At 39.1% G+C, this 22257-nt stretch overlaps 1 pseudogene; it reads right to left on the reverse strand.

The window, feature by feature from the left end:
* Positions 1-9385: 9385 nt before the first annotated feature.
* Positions 9386-10054, reverse strand: LOC125093962 (ferritin light chain-like; annotated as a pseudogene).
* Positions 10055-22257: the final 12203 nt, after the last annotated feature.

A 22257-nucleotide genomic window follows, 5' to 3' on the forward strand; every position in this document is an offset into this window, starting at 1 on the left:
AGGGGTCTGAGAGTGGGGATCTGCCAACACAAAATTAAAGTAATAAGGAAGGCATATTAACAAAGGCTCTTTTTCTTTTAATAAACATAAAAAAAAAAAGCTGTCCCATCAGGCATGACTTTTTCCAAGTGTTAGTGCAGTTAGTGCTTTTAAAATTCTCAAAATATAAAATACGAGAGAAAAGAAAATGTGACATTTCACTTTTTGTATGTTTTTCTTCGGAGTGGTCTCGTATGCTAATTATACATAGAACTTATGCTGTTTACTTTCACCTACAAGTTATAGATTTAAGTTAGTGAAGGTGTCAGTGTGCTACACATAGGGTCAGATCATTAATTATACATTTTATAGCTTTTGGGTGAATTTAATGCAGGATAGGCCAAATGCTACAAATGTACTTTATAGAATTGCACTGTTAGATATAAGAATGGATTTTTTTTTCTTCCCCTAAATCAGCTCTCTCTTCTCTAATTCAGCTCCATTTCTGGCTGATTATTTTGGCTTCTCATTTTCATGGTAGCACTTGAAAAGAATGATTTAATAGACAAAAATCACAAACTCGACACTCTCCATCTCCTATCCTGATCAAGGAAGCCTATAGACTAACCTTAGGAGAGGTGAGAGGAATATCAATGATACGCGATCTCAGAAAGGAAAGGGCAGCCCTTTACATTTCTTCTCTGTCATTCAGTAGCATTAATTCTTAATTCTTATTAACGAGGGCTGACACCGCGCCCACAAGACAACAGCGGTTAAGTGCTGGCCGCGCCTGGAGAGTCTGTAATAGTTTCCGTCTCCAGACCTTGCAAGCACGGTGACTTTGAATGCCTGGGCGCTGGAAGACGGAGATGATAATGGCAAGGAGAAAACCTCCCCTTGGTGTGGGGAGCTTCGGAGCAGGATAGGTAAATACGCCATTCTTCATACTGGTCCTGAAGCACATGCAGAGTCATTGCTCGAATATCGCCGCTCATGAAGGGGGGCAGGAGACTGAGTAATACAACAGGGCAGCAAGGATCATTTATATTCGAGTGAAAGTGACTTTTTGTATTTACATTTGAATATAATTGTGTCTGATATTCTGGGACTCCTCGCTGAGCACCCAGCGGGCAGGAGGGTTCCCGCAGATGCACTTGCTGCCTATTCCCCAGCAGAAGCGGAGCAAGCCCATGTGTCTGAGCTGCACGGTGGCTGGGGCTGTCAACTGACCAAGCCAGTGCCTGGCCCAGCTCTGTTGGGCAGTGACCTCCAGGACCTGCGCTGGTGGAAAGGGGGATGGAGTACAGGAGGGACGGATGGGGAGAAGACCGCCCTCGCTGCCTTTCACGTGCCTGTAAGTCAGAGCAGATAGAGGAAGAATAATGTCCTGGAACTGGAAAACATTTGAAGGAGACTTTCAAAAATCGTATGAGAAACCCAGCTCACTAACAGAGTCACTGGAGGAGAAGTGAACCTCGCTACCGTGCTTACCTGGATCCAAGTACCTGTTTCAGCCACACCTGCCTTTTAATGCAATTAAAGATATGTGTTTGCCTTTCTTCAAACCCTCGTGTTTCTTACTTTTAGCCTGATGATTGGTGAGGTCTAGTTTTGAAAGTGGGGAGGGGAGTATGGTTGGGAATTACAGCAGCTGCCTAAGGAGATGGCAAATGCTTGCGGATCAATGTGGCAGGGTGGAAATAGCTCTGCCCTGGGAAGGTTGCGGAGGGCTCGCAGTATTGCTGTAATCAGAGGGAAGTACTGAGTGCTGAGATTATTTTACTACAGAGAGAATGAGACATTGCAAGGAAGGAAATACACACACACACACACACACACACACACACACACACACACATACACACACATGCAGGATCTTAGCATATCGACTTCAATTTATTTACTTTTCCGCTAAGAACCTTCTTCTTCTCTTTTTCCATTCTCTCTTTCTCTTTTTTTTTAAATACCAGATCCCAGATTGCCTTATTTCAAAGCCATCATTGCATCATTATAAGTATATTGTTTAGGAGGATGTCAGACTCTTCCTGATGTAAATGAAAAATCCTTTACTAGCAGATAAAGGTACTAATTGAATGAAGGGTAACAATGGTAAAAATTCTACATTGTTTAAAAGTTGCTCAAAGAAAACATGTGCAGGCTGGTAGGAAATGATAAGAACTTTATTCAATAAATACCAACTGTTTGAGACCATTCAGCCTGCTACAACAAAATATCACAGGCTGGGTAGCTTAGGAACAACGGAAATTTATTTCTCACAGTTGTGGAGGCTGGAAATCAGAGATCAGAGTGCTGGAAAGGTTGGGCAAGGGCTCTCTGCTGGGTTGCACACTTCTCATCTTCTTCTTCATGTGACGATGGGGCCAGGGATCTCTCTGGAGCCTCTTTTATGAGAGCATGAATCTCACAAACGAGGGTTTCTGCTCTCATGGCCTTTTCACCTTTCAAGACCCTATCTCCTAATACCATCACATTGGGCATTAAGATTTCAGCATATGAACTAGGGGAACACATTCAGACCACAGCACCAACATTCTAGACATGGTGTAAATTATGAAGCTTGGGGAAAAGGACATAATTCATAGCTTCAATGTATTTCTATCTAATGGGGAAAGTATCACCCTGAGATAGATATAGATATATTTCAAACACTTGTGAGTGAGGTAAGCTCAAGACTTACATGTTCAGAGTAAGAAATTTGTTTCATCTTTGTATACTTCCAGTTCTAGGTAAGTTTGTACACATTTAAGTACATCTAAAATATTTACCGAGTTGAAATCCTAAGTGCTTTATGCTGCTCAAAGGTAACCAAATGATATTTATCACAAAGAAATACACAGAAAACAATCTGATCATAGAATAGTGAAACAGCCATTCTTACTATGTCATATATCTGTCTTTTTTTCTTTTTAACTTTTTTTTTTCTTTTTTTAACTTGGCATAGTACATAGAACTGAGGTGACTGGTTCTTTGTATTAGTCATGACTTTTTAAATTACAAGTAGGTGATGAAATCCTAACAGCTTATGCAAATATGGTACTTTGTTGGATATCATTAAAAAAAAAATCATAGGTAATGGCTTCAGGCACAGTTGGATCCAGCTGCTAAAACAGTATTTCCAGGGTTTTCTTGGATCTGCTTTCCTCTCTTTGGTCTTTGTTTCAGTCACTCCCTTTCTTCATGGTGATAAGTTGAGCATCACGAATTCAGGATTACATCCTAAATGATGAAGAAACCCAGCAATGAAAGTGCTTATTTCCCTTAGTTCTACCGACAGCATCTGGGCTGACCCTTAGTGATTCTGATTGACATGTCTTGTCTTGTAAGCATATTCTGAGTCAGTTTCTGCAGCCAGGGAAAATGGGTCATGCTGATTGGCTGGCCTGGGCCACTTTTTAGAATGGGGGTCTTAATTCCCAAAGAAGAGTTAAGATGCTTCTAAGAAAAGTGGGAGAAATGCTTATCATGCAGACAAAACACCAGAAGTCTAAGAAAATCTTGTACAGAACAAGCTTTTAGTGTTCATTTAACTGAAACTTTGAGATTTCTTAACTATCCTGGTAGACAGAGTATCAAGAAGACATTTTGTTTACATTTTATTTATATTTTGGAAATTCGAGTCACAAATTAGTGTTTGGGGATAAGGCATTTTTTTCTAATATGTAATAGAAACTGAAGACCCGTGAAGTTTTATTCCTGTGTGAATCAGCACTTCTTCAGGGATTTCTTTACTCAAATGTCTTACCACTGATGCCTTTCCTGACTACTGTTTATGAAAGAAACGATGCTTTTACAAGTCCCTCCTGACAGTCCCAGCACTTCCTATTCTTTCACTATGTTTTCTACATAGTTCTATCCCAATTTGGTATATTATATATTTACTTATTATGTATCATTTGTGTTTATTATCTCCCTTATCACATTACAATATGAATCCCATGAGAAGCATATGCATTTCTCACTGTTCACCTAGGTGTCTGGTACATACTACGTGAATAATATATTGTGGTGGATGGATGGTCGGATGGATGGAGGAAGGAAGGAAAGAAAGAAAGAAAGAAAGAAAGCGAGCAAGATGCTTTAAGATACCAAATTAGATGTTCAGAAGCCCAAGGGAACTCAATCCTATGGGTCAATTACTATGAATAATAATGTTATTAAGATTCTTTTAAAACTGTTAGCACTTAGACTGGAATCCAAATACATATAATTTTAAAATGTAGAAGAGAATGAAAAAACATACGATACACCAACTCTCTTTAATTATAAAAGTATATTTATTAGCATTAATTTAAATTATTAATTTTTTATCAGGTGGTGATCATACGGATACTATTTTTACTCTAAATTATGCTTTTGCTTTGTTCTCGGTGTATTGTCAAATTTAATTAGTATTTGCAAAGTCTATTTAGAGTAGTAATGTAATCGTTTGGTGGTAGATTAAAAAAAAATAATAATAATTTGCATTGTGTCCGCAGATGCATAGAGACCATATAAGGTACAATTGAGATTATACAATCAGTTCTTAACTAAGTAAGTGCCAAGTGCCTATTGGAGTTGTCAGCAATACATGGTAGTTTAACTGTTTTTTAACCAAACTGCTTATGTTCCCCCCACACTGTCCAACACTGTTCAGGGAGTGAAGGTTGATTTTTATCTATTGGAAAGATAAACAACAAAAATTAATGCACTGTAGTGAAATTTAAGTTACTCAGGTTGTTTCTTGCTTCCTTTTAGTCTGTATAATAGAGAACTAAGGAATTAAACCCCTATCCAGAACCAACTTGAACCCTCTCTCCTCTGATGCCCTCCTGGAATAGTTTAATCTTCCTTCAAGGAGAATACTTTGTCACTCAAGGTCTATTTCTCTTGAGGCAATATAATGTAGTGTATTTGGAATATCTCTTGTATTCCTGTATTAGACTGTCATTTCTTACTTTTCAGAAGTATAAACAAGTAAGTGTGATCTGACCATAAGTGTGGGAACAAAAAATGTCACCTGTATGAACAAGAAAATGCCACATGTACAAAACCAGGGTGTTACATTTAAGAATACTCGTCTTTGTCTTAGCAATTCTCCATAGCCTCTTCTGTAATGTCAGACCATGAATAAATTTATTTTCCCAATATAAACTCGTATTTATCATTCCATCTACTTAAAAATCTTCAGTGACCCTCCACTGCCTCCATTATAAAGTACAAATACCAAACTTAGGTTGGTAGGCACCACCCTTTATAAAATATTTTATCCTTCTACTCTCATATTCCATTGCATAAAACTTGTTCAGAGTCAAAAGTCTTACAAATATATAGTTTATTTATTTATTTGAGAGAGAGACAGAGAGAGCACAAGCCAGAGGAGTGGCAGAGGGAGAGGGACAAGCAGGAACCCCCCTCAGTGGGAGACCGGGGGTCTGACAAGGGGTTGAATCCCAAGATCATGACCTGAGCCAAAGTCCAATGCTTCACCAGCTAAGCCACCCAGGAGCCCTCCCAAGCCAAAGGGTTAAGTAAAGTATGCCTTGATTCTTGCTATCTTGTAGCAATGAGGTTTTTTTCTTCTTATCCCTGCATTCTGATATAAATCCTAAATATTCAAGGTCCATCTCCGGTTCCACTTCCTTCACGAAGCTTCCGGAAATTCACAAACCACCATGCTTCTTCCACTATTTGGCATGATCCAACGTATTTTCCCATATGTCGGTGGTCCCACTAGCTTGTTAAATCCTGAACATAGTGAAGATTTTGGATTCCTAAAAACTAGCTGATAATGAGTACTCAGTAGATTCTGCTGAGGCCAGTGACAGTGATGATCATGGTAAGAATTATGGTTTAGAATATGGATTGGCTTGAAACGTGGGCGTTTATTCAGAAGAAATATGATAAAACTAAATAAAATAGTTCAATAGTGGGAAAATTCATTTTAAATGTAAGTATTAATTATGTTTTACTTTTAAGTATTTTTGTATTAAGATTTTTATCATAGCATTTATGATACTTATACAGTGAAGACTAACATTGGGAATTAAAGTGATTCAAAATTAGGAACTAAACAAAATGATGCATGATATGTATGTTATATATTTTACACTCCAATATATTTTTAATACAACCTTGCCATGATTTTCATATCCTCGACATTTCTTTTACACTTTTGTTCCTATGATAGTTGTGCTTAAAATATCGTAAGATATAATTGCATGTATGCCATGGATCCCTGTATTAAGAAGTATGAAAAAATTAATACGTTATTGTTAGATTTTTCTAAGTGTTCGTAGTGTGGGATGGCCCAATTCTTTTGTGCTAAATCTTTTCGAAATTATTCAACTCCACTGAGGTAGAATCTATTTCTCTTTCTCCTCTAATCTAACCCCCAGGGCCACCGTTATATGAGCATCTTATCCCGCTAAATTAAGAAGCCCATCCTTGTTGTTTTTGTATGTACCTTATTTAGGCCATCAGCAGCCAAAATGGAAATTGTATTTTGTAACCCACAGTGTGGTCCACAAGGGAAATGAGGAGTTGATAAGTATATATCCAGTACACTTACTCTAAGTGATAATTAAAACTGGAGCACAGAAACACAGAAGGAAACTTGGAATGAAATTGTCAATCTAAAAATTGTCAATTTAAAAATCTAGCCTAATTTTCCTGCAAACAGTGGTTCTCAAGAATCTTGTCAAAGACCCACCTCTGCCCTCCTGGGTTCAATTTAGAAGAAGGGATAAAAAGTAGAGAGAACTCTTGTCTGTATCGCCTGGAGCCCTCTTGGTGCCACGATAGTTAAGATGGTGTTGGCATTTCCATTATCTTCTGGGATCGAATGTAGCATAAAAGGTCAAAGACCTGATTGCTTACCGGTTTGAGTCATCGGTCAGTTCATCAATTAATTAATTTACTTTTTTGGTTCAGGTAAGAGAATTGTATTCTTCCCCTTTAAAGAAAGACTTGAATTATTTCTTATTCCAAACACTTAGGACTCAAATATAATATGAAACATTTTCTCCAGAAGCTAGGCTTTCATGTATGGATACATAGAATCTTTATCTTTCTAGTTTCTATGGCTATAGCATTCTACTATAATGCAATTCTATAATTATTGAACTAAGAAAATAAAGAGGACATATATTGGCTAGTTGAATGCTTTACATTTTTATTTTATTTTATTTTATTTATTTTTTAAGTAGGCTCCACACCCAGCATGGAGCCCAGTGTGAGGCTTCAACTCATGGCCCTAAGTTCAAGACCTGAGCTGAGATCAAGAGGCAGACACTTAACCAACTGAGTCACCCAGGTGCCCCAATACTGTATGTTTTTATTTATTGATAGAATTCAGCTTTCTCTCAGCTTCTATCAAGCAAATACTATAGGGATTAAGGGGTTTTTTTTTAATATTTTATTTGACAGAGAGAGAGATCACAAGTAGGCAGAGAGGCAGGCAGAGAGAGGAAGGGAAGCAGGCTCCCCGCTGAGCAAAGAACCCCACTTGGGGCTCAATCTCAGGACCCTGGGATCATGACCCAAGCTGAAGGCAGAGGCTTTAACCCTGAGCCACCCAGGTGCCCCAGGAATTAAGTTTTGTCATCTCTTCCAAAAACATGTTGAAGCCATGCATATCCTATTGAAAATATCTAAGAAAAGTTAGGATCAAAAAAATAATTTAGATGTATAGCTCTAGGTTCAGGTCCTCACTTACCACTACTGAGTGCCCTTAGGAAGATTATTTAAATTCTTTAAGCTTGAATGTATATATAAAATGGGAATACAAATTGTGCTTAACCCTAGATGTTTCTGTGACATTTAAATGCACAAAACAGAGCTTGGCACATACTTGTTACAAAGTAAATACTCAATAAACGCCAACAAAATAGATACCCAAAGAAGTAGCAGCACCTAATACACAGCTTCCAAATAAACTGACATTCAAAAACAAAACTATAAGATGAATAAGTTCATGTGTAATAAAATGATTTCTTTCTAAGTATATGTGTAAGAACGTTGTCGAATTTTACCGGGTATAGAATGTAAAACAGCTTTAGAAATTATTTTCTGAGATTTTTTTTTTTTTCCCACTGCCCTCCAGGGCAAAGCATTGAAAGTAGACACACCAGGACTGAGATGGGTCAACCGTTCATTTGAAAGACTGTGTATTTATTATTGTAGACAAAGCTTTCGTGCACTATATGGGTAAAAAGAGTAAGACTGCCCCAGAGATAATGTTGAGCAACGGCAGAAGATAAAATCTTGCTGTTTATGATTGCCTGGACAATCCAGCCCAGCAGCAGCATCCTAATGCAGAGGAAACTTCAAACTACCAACGTATGGCCTGTGGTGCCTGCCACAGAGCCACATGCTGCTTGCTGGAAAAAGATCTTCCACCATGCGAAAAAGTGCAGAGAGGAAGCAGCAATTAAGAGGAGGTAGTCAGGTGTGTGCAAATGCATGATTGGCTATTTTCTCTCTGTATATATTTCCCTTGCGAACCAACATCAACAACAACGACAACAAGATCTTACTACAGTGATATCAACAGATGACCATAGTATCGATCCCAATAACATGGAAAGCCATTTACCCTTGCAGGCCCCTAACAAGCTCTAGCACGTGGATCCTACTTTCAGTTAGAGGCGTCCTATCAGATGCAAAGTGATTGGTATCTACATTATTGGGAGGCACTGTGCCTCCCCACGTTTGCTTGTGCGTATGTCTGTTATCTCTACCATCTTCTTATCTCCCTAATACACCAGTGATATGTGAAAGTCAGGTGTATCTGATTGTCAGCGCTGACTTTTTTTTTTTTTAAGATTTTATTTATTTATTCGACAGAGAGAGAGAGAGTGATCACAAGTAGGCAGAGAGGCAGGCAGAGAAAGAGGGGGAAGCAGGCTCCCTGCTGAGCAGAGAGCCCGATGCAGGGCTCCATCTGAGGACCCCGGGATCATGACCTGAGCTGAAGGCAGAGGCTTAACACCACCCAGGCGCCCCAACACTGACAGTTCTTTAGACCTGTAGTTTCCAGGCTGTGAGTTGTTGATATTTATAGGAATATCAGATCTAATACACATATGGCTGTCTTCCCGACCAGCGTATTCTGGAAACTAAATCGTTTGCCTCCATGTGAAACCGTTTATTGCGTATAGGCGTTATGAGAAATAAAATGCAAATCCCCTTAAAACATTTCTACAGTATAGTATATTCCGTCAATATTTGTGTTTTACTTAGCATGCAGTGAAAGTAGAATTACTAAAAACAGGAGTGCCTCACATTCTTTTCCCCCCTGCAAAAAGTTTATTGGCCCACGGCTTTGGGAGAGGGCTCGAGGGTCTTTACAGAGCTGCCTGGTGCTGCAGGGAGAGACTGAGGCACGGGCTCTGGCACCAGGGGGACGTCAGAGGGGCCCCCCTCGAAGGCTGCTGCTTTCCCGGGAGGGGCTTTTAGTGGTGCTTGAGAAGGAGCCTCTGGAAGAGATCCCGGTGCAGTCCAGCCCAGGCCGGGCCGGCCCGCGGGGGTTCATCGGGGCGGCGGGGGGTGGGGGGCGGTGGTCGCGCGTCTTCCTGATGGGTTTCACCTGCTCCTGTAGGAAGGGTTCTCTAGGAAGTCACGGAGGCGGGAGTCTGTGCGGGCAGAACCCAGGGCCTGCAGGCGCAGAGGGGCCGGATTCAGGCACTTCTGCGGAACCAGGGGAGCCTCTAAGGCGTCCAGTCCCCGCCCCCATCCCCGCACTCATCCCGGGGCGGCTTCTGGACGTCCTGGAAGAGGGTGCGGTCGCCCCGCTGGTTTTGCATCTCCAAGAGACGCCCAGCGCCCGCGCGCCTCTCAAAGCCAACTCGCGGGAGAAGTGGCCCACACCTTGCAGAGCCGCAGCGTCACGGTCATGGTCGGACTAGAAGAAGCCCAGAGACAGGTAGGTGTAGGAGGCCCGCAGGTGCATGTCGACCGGGCGGTGAACGGCGGCCTGCACCTCCGTGGGATATTTGCGACCAATCTGGGAGCTCGTGGTCGATTGGAAATGGGGGAGGTAAGTGGGAAATTGGCTGTCGGCTGGTCCCCGTGGCATCAGGTGGCCAAGAAGGTGGCTCCCCTGTGGCCGTTGACAGTTAAAATGAATTCTTCAAAATAGGGGAACTTATTAAATCATATGCAAAAGAGACACACTTTTTTTAAAAAATGCAACCTTTCTAAATATTACACAGAGAAACTTCCCAGTTTTAGGCGAGCTGCTCTGAGATGGTCACAGCCTGGCATGTGATGATCTTGCTAAGCTTACCACAGACTCCCGTGCTAGAGTGAGGCTTGGAACCAGGCCCCAAAAGAACACTGGCAGATGTCAGTTCAATGGCGCAGTCCACAAAGGCATCGCTAATAGAATGCCTTGTCAGGCTTTGCAATTATATTAACATGCAGTGTGCTAGCATGACTCCTAAAACAACCTATTTCACCTACTTTGGCCTCTACTTCTACTCCTCGTGGTGTCTTCCAACCTTTACTCTTGATCAGTATCTAAAACTTGACATACCATAAAGGGTATGATTTGGGAATCTGATTTTCGTGGATGGCACGGGGATCTGAACTCAGTGGGAGCGAGTTCTCCTCGGTGGCTTTGTTGGTTCCGTAGTAAACAAGGATCTCCAAAAATATGTCATCTCAGCAGTATAATAAATAGCATTTTAATGGCCTGAAATAGTTAATAAGTATGGTAGAACTAAGCACTGGAATAATGACGCAAGGCACTAGGGAAAGACAAGAACAATAAATTTAGTGCTTCTTTTATTTCAGTAATTATTTTGATTTTCTTTTTGACCTCTATCATGCAGCTAATGAAGTTAGTGATTTGTCTAGGTCAATATTTTTGCCCAATCTACTATTTAGATGATCAAAATGACTTCTTTTTTGGTACCATATTTTAGGGAATTGTTTAGAACTAAAGCTCATCTTCTCGTGTGAGATTAAAAATGTTTTATCTGATGCCTTCCAGGATCAGCTTGGTCTGTTTTGGGGGTAAACCTGCCTCTAGTTTTAAAAATCAGTGCTCATCTCTTTACTGACTTCAAAACCTTATCCCCACCAGCATCTGCTTCGGAGTTTCGTTGGTTGTTAAATGTTTCGTGTGCTCTCAGGTATCTCTCCATCCTTTAAAGCTCTTGTCTTCTTAATTGTGACCACTCCTTGAACAAGATAGGTTGAGAATTGGAAGTTAGAGGTGGTGGTTCCTCTGGCTCTTCTGTTTAAATGGGAAGAAACTATTTGTATACTTTCTGAAAAATGGAAGGAGACATACTTCTCCAGCACTCCACCTTAAGCTATGGAAATAAGAGAACATTTAGAGTAGCTTAAAAATGGCTTCCCCTCTAGTTATTAGGCATCAAACACACTCAATACCAGATGTCTGACATCAAACACTAGATCAGATGTGTCATACAGATGTGAACATACTTTATGTTCACACTTTCATAAAGATCATTTCTCAAGACCCTTATGCATAGACTTGAAGAGTCTTAGGTCTTGTGAAACACAAATTTGGTATGGCTGTAGGCCTTCTCTTGCTGTCCTTCACTTACAAATCCCTTCCCTTTTAAGTGAAATCTACTGCTGCATTATCTAAATTTAAAACCTACATTTAATATATTTTTAGAACCGCTTTTATCTGAAAGTATAATTTCCATCTTTGAGTGCATCACTTTAAAATACACACATGAAGGGTTCTTTATAAATGTGAATGATTGATAGATAGATAATGAAAGTCTGTTCACTATTTGTTATATGTGTAACACCCATTTCAGGCGAGAAGAGTTAAAATTGGGCAACAAAGTCAGAAAAACACTCTCTTGCTTTAGTCTATGCTCTTTGATTGTTCCTTCTCACAAAGGGAAAAATATCTCATGTCGCATGAGTAGAGAATTTGGGATATATAGCCATTCCATCTTCCCACATAACCCGGCCTGATGGATGTTAAAAAGGCCATGTGATTTGCAAAAGTAATCAGTTAATTTTGCCATACGGACTTCTAACATGTCCAGTATTTATTTTCTGTGTGAAAACAAACATCGATTTGGTGTTTTGGAGAAGTAGGGTAACATTAAAAGCCCCACTTCATGCAAGTAATCGTATAATTTCTTGTCATAATTCAGTTGGAAAGATGCTGGAATCTTTGAGAATAATTCCCCAAATTGAAAAAAAAAAAAAAAAAAAAAAAGAATTCCTGCTAATTCTTTCAAATTCCTTGACGTTTTCCAAATTCTGGTTCCCTGCTCACCAAAATAACCTGTGGTTGAAGCAAAACCATACTTATGGCTTATTGTTGCCAATGACCACGACACATACAGAATCTTAAAAGCACCTTGAAGAGGGGAGAGAAAGGGATAATATATATGAGATTTTGGTAACCTGGAGCAGGAGCTTGTTTAAGATTGGGCAAATTCGGGGCACCTGGGTGGCTCAGTTGGTTAAGCAACTGCCTTTGGCTCAGGTCATGATCCTGGAGTCTTGGGATCAAGTCCCACATCGGGCTCCTAGCTCCATGGGGAGTCTGCTTCTCCCTCTGACTTTCTCCTCTCTCATGCTCTCTCTCATTGTCTCTCTCTCAGATAAATAAAATCTTTTTAAAAAAAAAAAAAGATTGGGCAAATTCATGACCTGTGGTTAGAATATCTACCAACGTCAGATAAAGCTGTGCTTTATCTGTTGGATGGGCCTACATTGAGCTGTCTAGTGTACTTTCCGGAAATTTCTGAAACAAACAATAAAGTTGCCTGCAGGTTCATCTTTCTGAGAAAGTTTCCTAAAATGGGAGAAGGTATTAATGCAACCAGTAAGCTATGGAGGTGTATATGGTTTGGGTCACAAGTTCAAAATAGTGACTCCAGTACCAATCAGCTAACACAACCATGATACATGTAATTTTTCTTCTTATTGCAAGCTTCCACATGTAAAACCATAGCTTTTAATTTAAGAGCTGAAACAACTATAAATAGTCGGATATTTTTACCAAGGATTTAGATTGTGTAGTCTTTAAAATTATCATCTGTATAACCAAAATAATCTTGAAAACATATCCAGTATCTCAGAATCACATTGAAGAAAAAAAAAAGGCATCAATCAGGCAAAGAACACTAAAGATACTATAGTGTTGGAGGGGGGAAATCAACGTAGCTTGAAGTGTGCATACTTTTTAAGTCATTATAAAACAAAGGCATTTTAATGGAAATTGTGTATGGGCAGCAAAGAGAAATATAATTTATGCTCTTCAATTTTTTTTCTTGCATAATCAGCACATGAAAGACAGATGTCTATTATTTGGCCCATAGCTAAACATGTAAAATATTATTTGGCCCGTAGCTAATCATGTAAATATTTTTTCACTTTCCTTTCATTAACCTCTTACTTTCCCGTTTTTTGCCTGATAGCTCTGTTATTATCCCCACTGAATAAAAGGCAGAATTACTTTTCAGAGAGTCTATTGCTGGGTCCAGGAAAGACAACTAGTAAAGGGAGAGAGGAATCTTGAACCCAGGTGTTCTGACTTGAAATTCTTTCTTACCGAGGGATTTACTATTACTTTTCCAGACTTCCTTTGCTATTTCCTTTTTTTTTTTTTTTTAAGTAGTGCAATTCATAGAGTTCTGCATAACACACCAGTGGATGCTTCCTTCATGGAGTATCTTTTTGCCAGCAGGCAAGTTAGATAGGCAAGTTAGATAGAATCTGAACTAGGCAACAATGTGAAATAGACAAGGACCCCTTCCCCCCACCTAGTATTCTCAGACTCCTTTCTTCCTTCTCATTGCCTTCTATTATCATCCCATGGTAAATTTCCTCCAGAGAAAACCATCTGAAATTCATTGATATTAATTTTTAAAAGAGCAATAATGACCACTAAAAGTATTATGTTCTGACCCCTCTCCCTTCCTGTGGGATTTTTGTGTTCCAAGTAATTAGGTAGAGGAATGCTGTTTTAATTGTCAACAAGAGCCTGTGGGTTTTTTTGTTTGTTTTTGTTTTTTTAATTTAAGTTGGGAAGTCAATCATTTTCTAGCAGGTCTGCAATGAAGCAGGCATTCCATACATGCTGTATTTTTAGAGTTGTTTGTTGATCCATTCTCCCCTCGAAAGAAAAAGAATTTCATGCCTTATCTGATGCAGGAGGACAAAATAATATCTATTCTTTCATGCTTTTAGATTCTTTGAAGTAGCATAGTATGTAAGTGCTAAGGGGAAAGTTACTCTAATCTCCTGTTCCCTTGACTGCACATCTGTATCTGAATATGGCCAAATATTTCATTCATTCACTTAAAAAAAAATTACAGAGCCCTTACTGAGACATAGTTCTATGCACTAGGGGTTGTATTGTAAGGGGAGGGGGCAATAGCCCTGCCCTCATAGAACTTGTATTTTGTGGCTTTCCTAGAAATCAAACATCCAAGAATATCCCGATTCTATTTTTCCTATACTTAGAAAGTGAATTAAGATACATGTGAATAAGTTTTAAAAACAGAAGATGTATATAGATCATACTATACCATGTAATTACCCAACATTTATTAATATTATCTGGCATTCAAGATATAAAACTGTCTAAGACAGTACCTTTTCCTCAGTGGAGAACGCACCAGTAAAGGTAAAAATAGTACTCCGGGATAAATGCGGTAATTATAAGAAGCCTTCCGTGGTCACCTTACCCCAAGTGAACGTTTCTCAGTTCTACATTTCCCGTCCTCATTTTCTTATTTATTTTTCCTGTTAGCGTTCACCATAACCTAGATATTCTGCATTTCCCTTATTTATCATGTTTGTTGTTCGGTTCCTTGTTAGATAGAGGTGACCAGCAAGAGGCGGAGACACATGTCTTTTGGGTTCTCAGCCCCTAGAATAGTGCCTAATGCCAACAGGTGCTTGTTAAACAGTTTATTCCCAAGCATACAGGAATTGCAGCGGAAATTACCAACTGAATTAATATGGCCTTTGTCTTGTAGTTGCAAAGGGATCCCGGGATAAGAAGCATAGTTTGTACAGGGCTCAGACAGGAGAGTGTGAGTTCCGGAGGCAGTGACCTTGACAAGCTAAAACAATAAGAGCCGTTTAGCCATCATTCTGGAACTTTGATGGTCTTGACCCTGTAGAAAAACACTGTATCATCTCTTAAAAAGGGTCATATGTTGCATGTAAACATGGAGGTTTAGCTAAGAACATGTAAGTCATAGAAGAAAAACCATTGAGTAAATTATAAATGTGGTTTCTAGAAGTGCCTTGTAACCCGAGAGATCAGCCCCAACACTGGGGGAGTCTGGCCCAGTACGTAACAGCATTGGGTTAGGAGAACTGGTTAAGGCTGGAAGAAACAGAATCACAGAAATTAGAAATAAAAGGGACGATCAGATCATATCGTCCGTCTCCTGCCAAAGCAAATTCTTGCTGACAGTATATTATAGCTTTATTCTTTGTGATAGATTTTTACAGACTTCTCAGGAGAGGTTTCTCCTCTGTCCAGAATAATGAATGGGGTGATAGTTTTTTCAGCATCTCACCACTAGAAAGCACAGCTTTTTCCAACAGCAGTAGTTTAGGGAGCACATCGAAGCCCAGCATCTACTTCTGTTTGCTTTGGGTATTAGTAGGTTCACAATAGTTTTGGCTGCTGGAGAACAGCGACTTCTGAGATTCCTTTCTCCTTTGTTTGGCATATTGGTTTTTGTAAGTTGCGATATACTTAACCTGGTGGGATGGAGAGTTAAGGGGATGTCCGTAAACTGCAAGAATCAGTAAAAATTGAAAACAAAATTAAACCTCCTTAGATGATTAGTTCAATTATTTTATTTTAGTAGTTTTGTGTATAAAATGCCAAAACAACCCATATGCTCATGCACTTTATTAAAATGTATTCATAACTTTCCCTGAATTCATCTGATCGATGTGCGTACCTCCCCTTTGTGACATCACAAAGGAGTTCTCTATTTGATAGACTAATAAGCAAGGTTCTTGAAAGGTAAAGAGGTGTGCTCGGATACTTAGTGGCAATGCTAAAACGAGACATCGGGCTTTCTGCCCTGTCCTCCAGTGCTGTGTCTGACCCACTGCTTTTGGTGAGAAAGAACCTAGGAAACCACAATGCTGGAAAATGTATTATGGTTACTTATCATAATCACTTTTAATGGCTTTTTAATTTGAGCAATTGAACTCTTATATCAGAAAATCAATTTTATGTCCTTTTCAACATGAAACATTATTTCTTTAAAATTTATTTTTTTTTAAAAAAAGACAAATACCTACATACTTGCTTCCAGAGTTCCACAACTACATCTAAAAAGAGCAAAATGGTAAACAAAGGCTTGCCTTGTCACTCCTGAGTTATTTTTATGTATGGGAAATGTGAGTCTCAAATTCTTTAATATGGCTGTTTTTGGCAGAGGACTTAATTATAAAATCTTAATCTGGATCTCCAAATGGTAATTTAGATATTTTAACAATTTGTAGGATGTCAGCTTTTTCTCATTTTTTTCATTTTGTAACTTATGGGCTTTAGTTTTCTTATTTTTATTTTTATTATTTCCTTAAGTAATCTCTACACACAATGCAGGTCTTGAACTCACCACCCTGAGGTAAAGAGTCACGTGCTCCATCTCTAATGACGGAGTCAGCCAGCCGACCCCCCCCACCACCTTTTGACTTTTAAACTGTTTATTTTTTATGGTCAATAGAGTTTGGTTAGTCTATATCCACCCTTTTACTTTAGGGAAAAAAAAAATGATGATCAAAAGAATTAAAAATTCATATACCTACAAATTACGAACTAGTTGAGGAAATGGGGCAGATGGGTCTGAGAACAAGCTAGACAGCTCATGGCCCAACTAAGGCATGCAATGAAATTGCTAGTATTTACACTAATATATGGGACAGGCATTCTTCTATGTAGTTTAGAGATATTAATTTACTCAGTCTCCACAACAACGTGAAGGTGAAGGTACAATTGTTATCCCCATTTTAAGGCCAAAAAAACTGAGGCATGGAGACGGTTAGTAACTTACTTAAAGAACACAGCTAAGGAGTAGAACCACGAAGCAAAAATGTGTCCATGTTCTTCACCATTTGCAACACAGCCTCTGCTCAGCTCGCCAGCCGTGGGGACGTGTGACTAGTTTGATCACTTCTGGTTTTTTAAGAGAAGCCAGAGACCCAGCATTTCATATGAGGTGTCTTAATTTTTGAAATGTGATCAACTAATTATAAATATTTCAAAACACAGTGCGGGCCCAACAGAAAACATCAGCAGGCTAGACCTAGCAATAAACCTCTAATTTATGACCTCTTCTGGATGCCTAAAGAGCACATGATGAAGATTGGCAGATTTCCTGGAAATTTCCCAGACAGGCCAATTTTCATGTCACCTCTCAGGGCCCTCCCAGTGCCCCTGCACACATTAGAATCCATCTCCTATCAGTGAGCACAGCCTAGTGAGGTGCCTATTGGTCAGAGGTATTTGAAAATGCGGGCAGGACATATCCCAGGGAACCTTCCAGAAACCCTCAGGATGAGAAAATAGAAAATTCAGACACAGTAGACCCAGTGTCATAGTTCTGTCCAGACCAACTGTAGTAGTTCCCTTTTCAGACAGGACACACACTGGTGCTATAATGAAAGGCTTCTTTACTTCAGAGCAGCTAAAAACACTGCCTAGAAATTGCCCCAGATCTGAAACAGATCAGGCCAAAACTAGAATGCATGTTCTGTTACAATCTCATAGCTAGTTAATAAGGCCATGGTTTGAACAAGATGGATCCTAACTGAAGAGTGCCCTTCCCTTGGTTCATGCTCCTTAAAAAATATATGTGTGTATGTGCGTGCGTGCGTGCTTGTGTGTGTGTGTGTATAGGCCCCATAGGCCATATTTTATATATAGAAATTGTTGACCTAAATCTTAAATGGATTGACTTCCTGAGAAATGATACTTTAATGATCTGAGATTCTCAATGGATGTTAAAAAAATGCATGTTTAAAAAAAAAAAAAAAACTACCTCCAATACTACTTAACATGCATTTATCGTTCACTCAATTTTGGGGGCAACAAATTCATTTACATGCGCCAATCATTTAATCTTCACAGTAGTGTTAAGAGGACAGGCAGGATTTGCCCAAATTTATGGACTTACAGAGAGGAAGCACTGGGGCTTAAGTCCAGACCATCAGAAACCAGATTCCACTGACTTAACCACTCATTAAACTGAGACAGAAATTAGTAGACTCACAAACAGTGCACAGACTTGAGCCTGGGAGAAATTGATAATACATGTTTATTGATCTGAGCTGAGAATCGGCTTACTATTTTTCTTTTAATACAAAGAACAACAAATGCAACAAGAAGAAATGTTTATTTTATTTTAAGCAGTAATATCTATTGGTCTTTAATGAACTAAGTAAGAGGAATGAGTTCCAATGTAATCCTCAGAGTAAAACATAAAACAAAGCTTTTGCTTTCTTTCTTTCTTTCTTTCTTTTTTTTAAACAATTTAATTAATTTAGTTATTTTAGAAAGAGTAAGAGAGAACATGAGCTGAGGGACAGAGGAAGAGGGAGAGAGAACCTTAAGCAGACTCTGCATGGAGCATGGAGCTCGACAGAGGGCTCAAACCCTCAACCCTGAGATCATGACCTGACCCAAAACAAAGAATTGGGCACTCGACCCACTGAGACCTCCAGGCACTGTCCTTTTCTTAAGGATTTTATTTATTTATTTTAGAGAGCATGCGAGCGAGATGGTTGCCTTTAGGTTATACTGTAGTTAGGTAATAAGAAGACATTGTTTCCTCTTTTTCGAGGTAGCGAGAATGGCAAATGTTATATACATTGTTGTATCCTAAAGGATAGGTGCATTTTGTAACTTTTTTTAAAGGTACAGTCATGCAATTAATTTAAATTTCACTGAGACAAACTGAAATTTATTTACACATTGATAATCTCTACTCTTCCTTTGTAAGTTATAATTTTGAATTTTGTTTGTTGATTTAAGGGTATAAGGTGTCACCAAGAGTTAGTAAGATACATGCACGAGCGAAACTTGCTCCCTGTGGTCCACAGAGGCATTTAAAATCGTTCTTGCTTAAGATTTAGGATCACAAATGTCGAGGCACTCTATTTTCAGAATAAACATATGTTTTATGACACAGGTCCAGCTGCTTGTAGGCAAATAGGTCAAAAACATTTAAAAATGATTTTACTACATAATCTCTTCCTGTTACCATAATATAAGTGTTTGGGCAGCAGGGACTCAGTCTTATTCATCTCTGCATTCCTGTTCCCAAGTCCTGCTACAGTATCTCATGTCTTACCACTTGCTATATGGTTAATGGAGAATAAATGATCCAATATATGAATGAAGAGAAGAAAAGAGAGAAAGAGAGCATGATAGCAAGCACTCTATGCTTTCAGAGCTAGTCTAGAGAGTAACATGCTGAGAGACACATCATGATCAAGGCACCCCTCACCCCTGCACTGCCAAGAACGTCCTGTTATATATTGTTTCAGGGGTATCCTGTGTGGCCCAAGCCCATCTGTGGCTTTCAAGCACCCAGAGCTTTTAAGATCGCACCATCCTCCCTAAGAATCCACTGTCTAGAGAACAACCAACATCTCTCAATAGGCCCAAGTATGAACTTCACGCAACTTTGTGTTGCCCAAAGACATGGTGTAACTCATTCCTTTCTCCTGCTAAAGGAAGTATAAGTGTTGCGTGGGGTGAGAGGGAGGGGACAGGTGATAACCTTCCTAGAAACCTGAAATTCATTCTAGGAGAAAGAGCATGGTAGGAGGAAGTAGAGAGGGAGGAGGGTGATGGAAATGGGTTGGAAGGTGTGAATTTCACTGAGCAAAATCTCCTGGTGAGAAATAGTAAGCCTGTAAGTTCCTACTAAAAAGCATTTTTGGCTGGAATCAAAGCTCCCCTCTTCTCCAACTTTTCTCCTATTCCCCGTCTTGCTTTACCTAAACCTGGGTTCTCTTTTTTTTATGAGAAAGAGAAAGGCAGTAAAAAGCTCATTTAAAGGATCAGGTGGTTGATGTGCATACACTGAACTATCAGAGAAGAAACTGAACCCTATTCCCATCGTGACAAATAATGGTCTCTGTACCCCAAGTAGCATGGCACAATTAGTCATAGGACAGTGAGGTCAACGTGGAGGAAGAAAAGGGGAAAAAAAAAAAGAAAGAGAGAAAGAAAGAAAGAAAGAAAGAAAGAAAGAAAGAAAAAGGAGAAAAAGCCAAATGCTTCCCATCTATTTATATACTGATTTCTCCCTTGTACTAATTCTTTTTATGATATGTGGGAAAGCAAGGAGAAACAGTCTCTTGATTTTATAGGTAAACCTGAGGCACCAAGAAATTAAGAAAGCTATTTCGTCACCCCTTAGTGGCAGACTAGCAATAGGATCTAAGGGTTTTTTAATTGTTTTTTAAGGTTTGGGTTTTTGTTTTTTATTTTAATTTTTAAATATGTTCTCCAGGATTAGTTTCAATGGGATATCCTAATTATAAGATTTTTAGATATTTGTCATAACATAATAGAGGTAAAGTGAAAGTGAAAATGTGACCAGAAAGCCATCCAGAGGGATCAGTGGACATTCATATGTTTAGAAATTATCGTAATCAATACTGTAAGGATGATGAGAAATTGCAATGTTATTTCCATAGTTAACCAGTTAACAATCCCTATACAATTTTGTTCATTAAAAAAATGTTCTATTAACAGATATTAAAGATGTTTGATTTAATATCTGACATGTAAAGCCATTACACACCAACATACTTTATAACTCCATAAATAATAAAACATTGAGATTTGGCATCAGAAAACCTCTTTTCACATCCTAGTTCCCCATATGAGTGACCTTGAGCAGATGTCCTTTTTAACAAATGCCAGGTTAAAAAGGAAAAAGTCCTCATATGGCTGTTTGTGGGAACTAAAAAAATAATAATAATAATAACTTGAAACAAGCAAGATCACTGCACATTAAGGTACGCAAACAGAAAATAGGGTGATTTTATGCCAGTCTGTAAAACGTGTTATGGGACAGGAAAGCCATAATTACCTTTCCTTTTGCACATTAGTAGTATTTGCATTATTCGACTTCCAGTATGGAGGATATATTTCTGTTGCAATGAGAAAATAAACAAAGTTTATTTAAAGTGAGATTGTCAGGGGGTGCCTGGGTGGCTCAGGTGGTTGAGCTGTCCCAACTCCTGATTTCCACTCAGGTCATGATCTCAGGGTTGTGCGATGGAGCCCAACATCTGGCTGGTGCTCAGAAGGGAGTCTGCTTGAGATGATCTCTCCCTCTCTCCCTCCTCCCCTCCCCTTGCTCTGTCTCTTTCTCTCCTAAGTACCTGCATACAAACATATGTACCTACATATATACATACACCCATAGAATTCTTTTAAAAAAACGAGATTGTCAGTAATGGTGGCATAAGGCAGCACCCCTGGGATGCAGTGCCAAGGACACAGCCTGGCCTCTGTGTCGTTCTAGCTCCAAATGGATAACTTGAATCTAATCATGAGAAAACACTAGACAAATCCAAACTGATGGATGGTCTGTGCCCTTCAAAAATGTTAGTTGTGAAAGTTGAGGAAAGGCTGCGGAACTATTCCAGATTGAAGGAGATGAAGCAGATACGACAAGTGAGGGTGGTCTGTGGTCCTAGCTCAGAGCCTTTTGCTGGAAGGGAGTCATGGGAAAGGATAGGAAAACTGAATAAGATCTCTCAGTGTACGTGTACTATTATTTCAGTTGTTCCCTAAATTTGAAATTATTTTAAAAGAAGCCATGTTTTTGAAAATGGGGTTATCCTTGCAAAAATACCCAGCACAGCGACTGACACATAATAGGTATTAAATTAAGGTCACTTGTCTTTCGTTCCCAAGTACAGTAAATGACACTTTCAGTTAGACCTGACTTATTTGGTGTATATTCTGCTATTTCAACGTATTTTTTTTTAACAACAACAAAAAGAGAATAGCATGAAGAGCTTCATTAGATCATAAATTCCTTGCCTTGAAAGAAATACTGTAAGGATGACTAGATATTAAAAAAATTTAAAAGAGAAGATATCTTCTATTCTTTTCCCCAACAGAGCGTGTCCTTGACCAGGAAAACATGAAGGAATGCTCTTCTTCAGATTTGTTTTATCCTCTAAGAAGACTTTGGGACTGCGTAAAGCAGATACTCAACAAGTGCTCGCTGAGTACATAAACTATTTGTAGTTTATTGCTTCAAAAAT

Source organism: Lutra lutra, chromosome 2 (assembly GCF_902655055.1).
Source record: "Lutra lutra chromosome 2, mLutLut1.2, whole genome shotgun sequence".
Taxonomy (NCBI): Eukaryota; Metazoa; Chordata; class Mammalia; order Carnivora; family Mustelidae; genus Lutra; species Lutra lutra.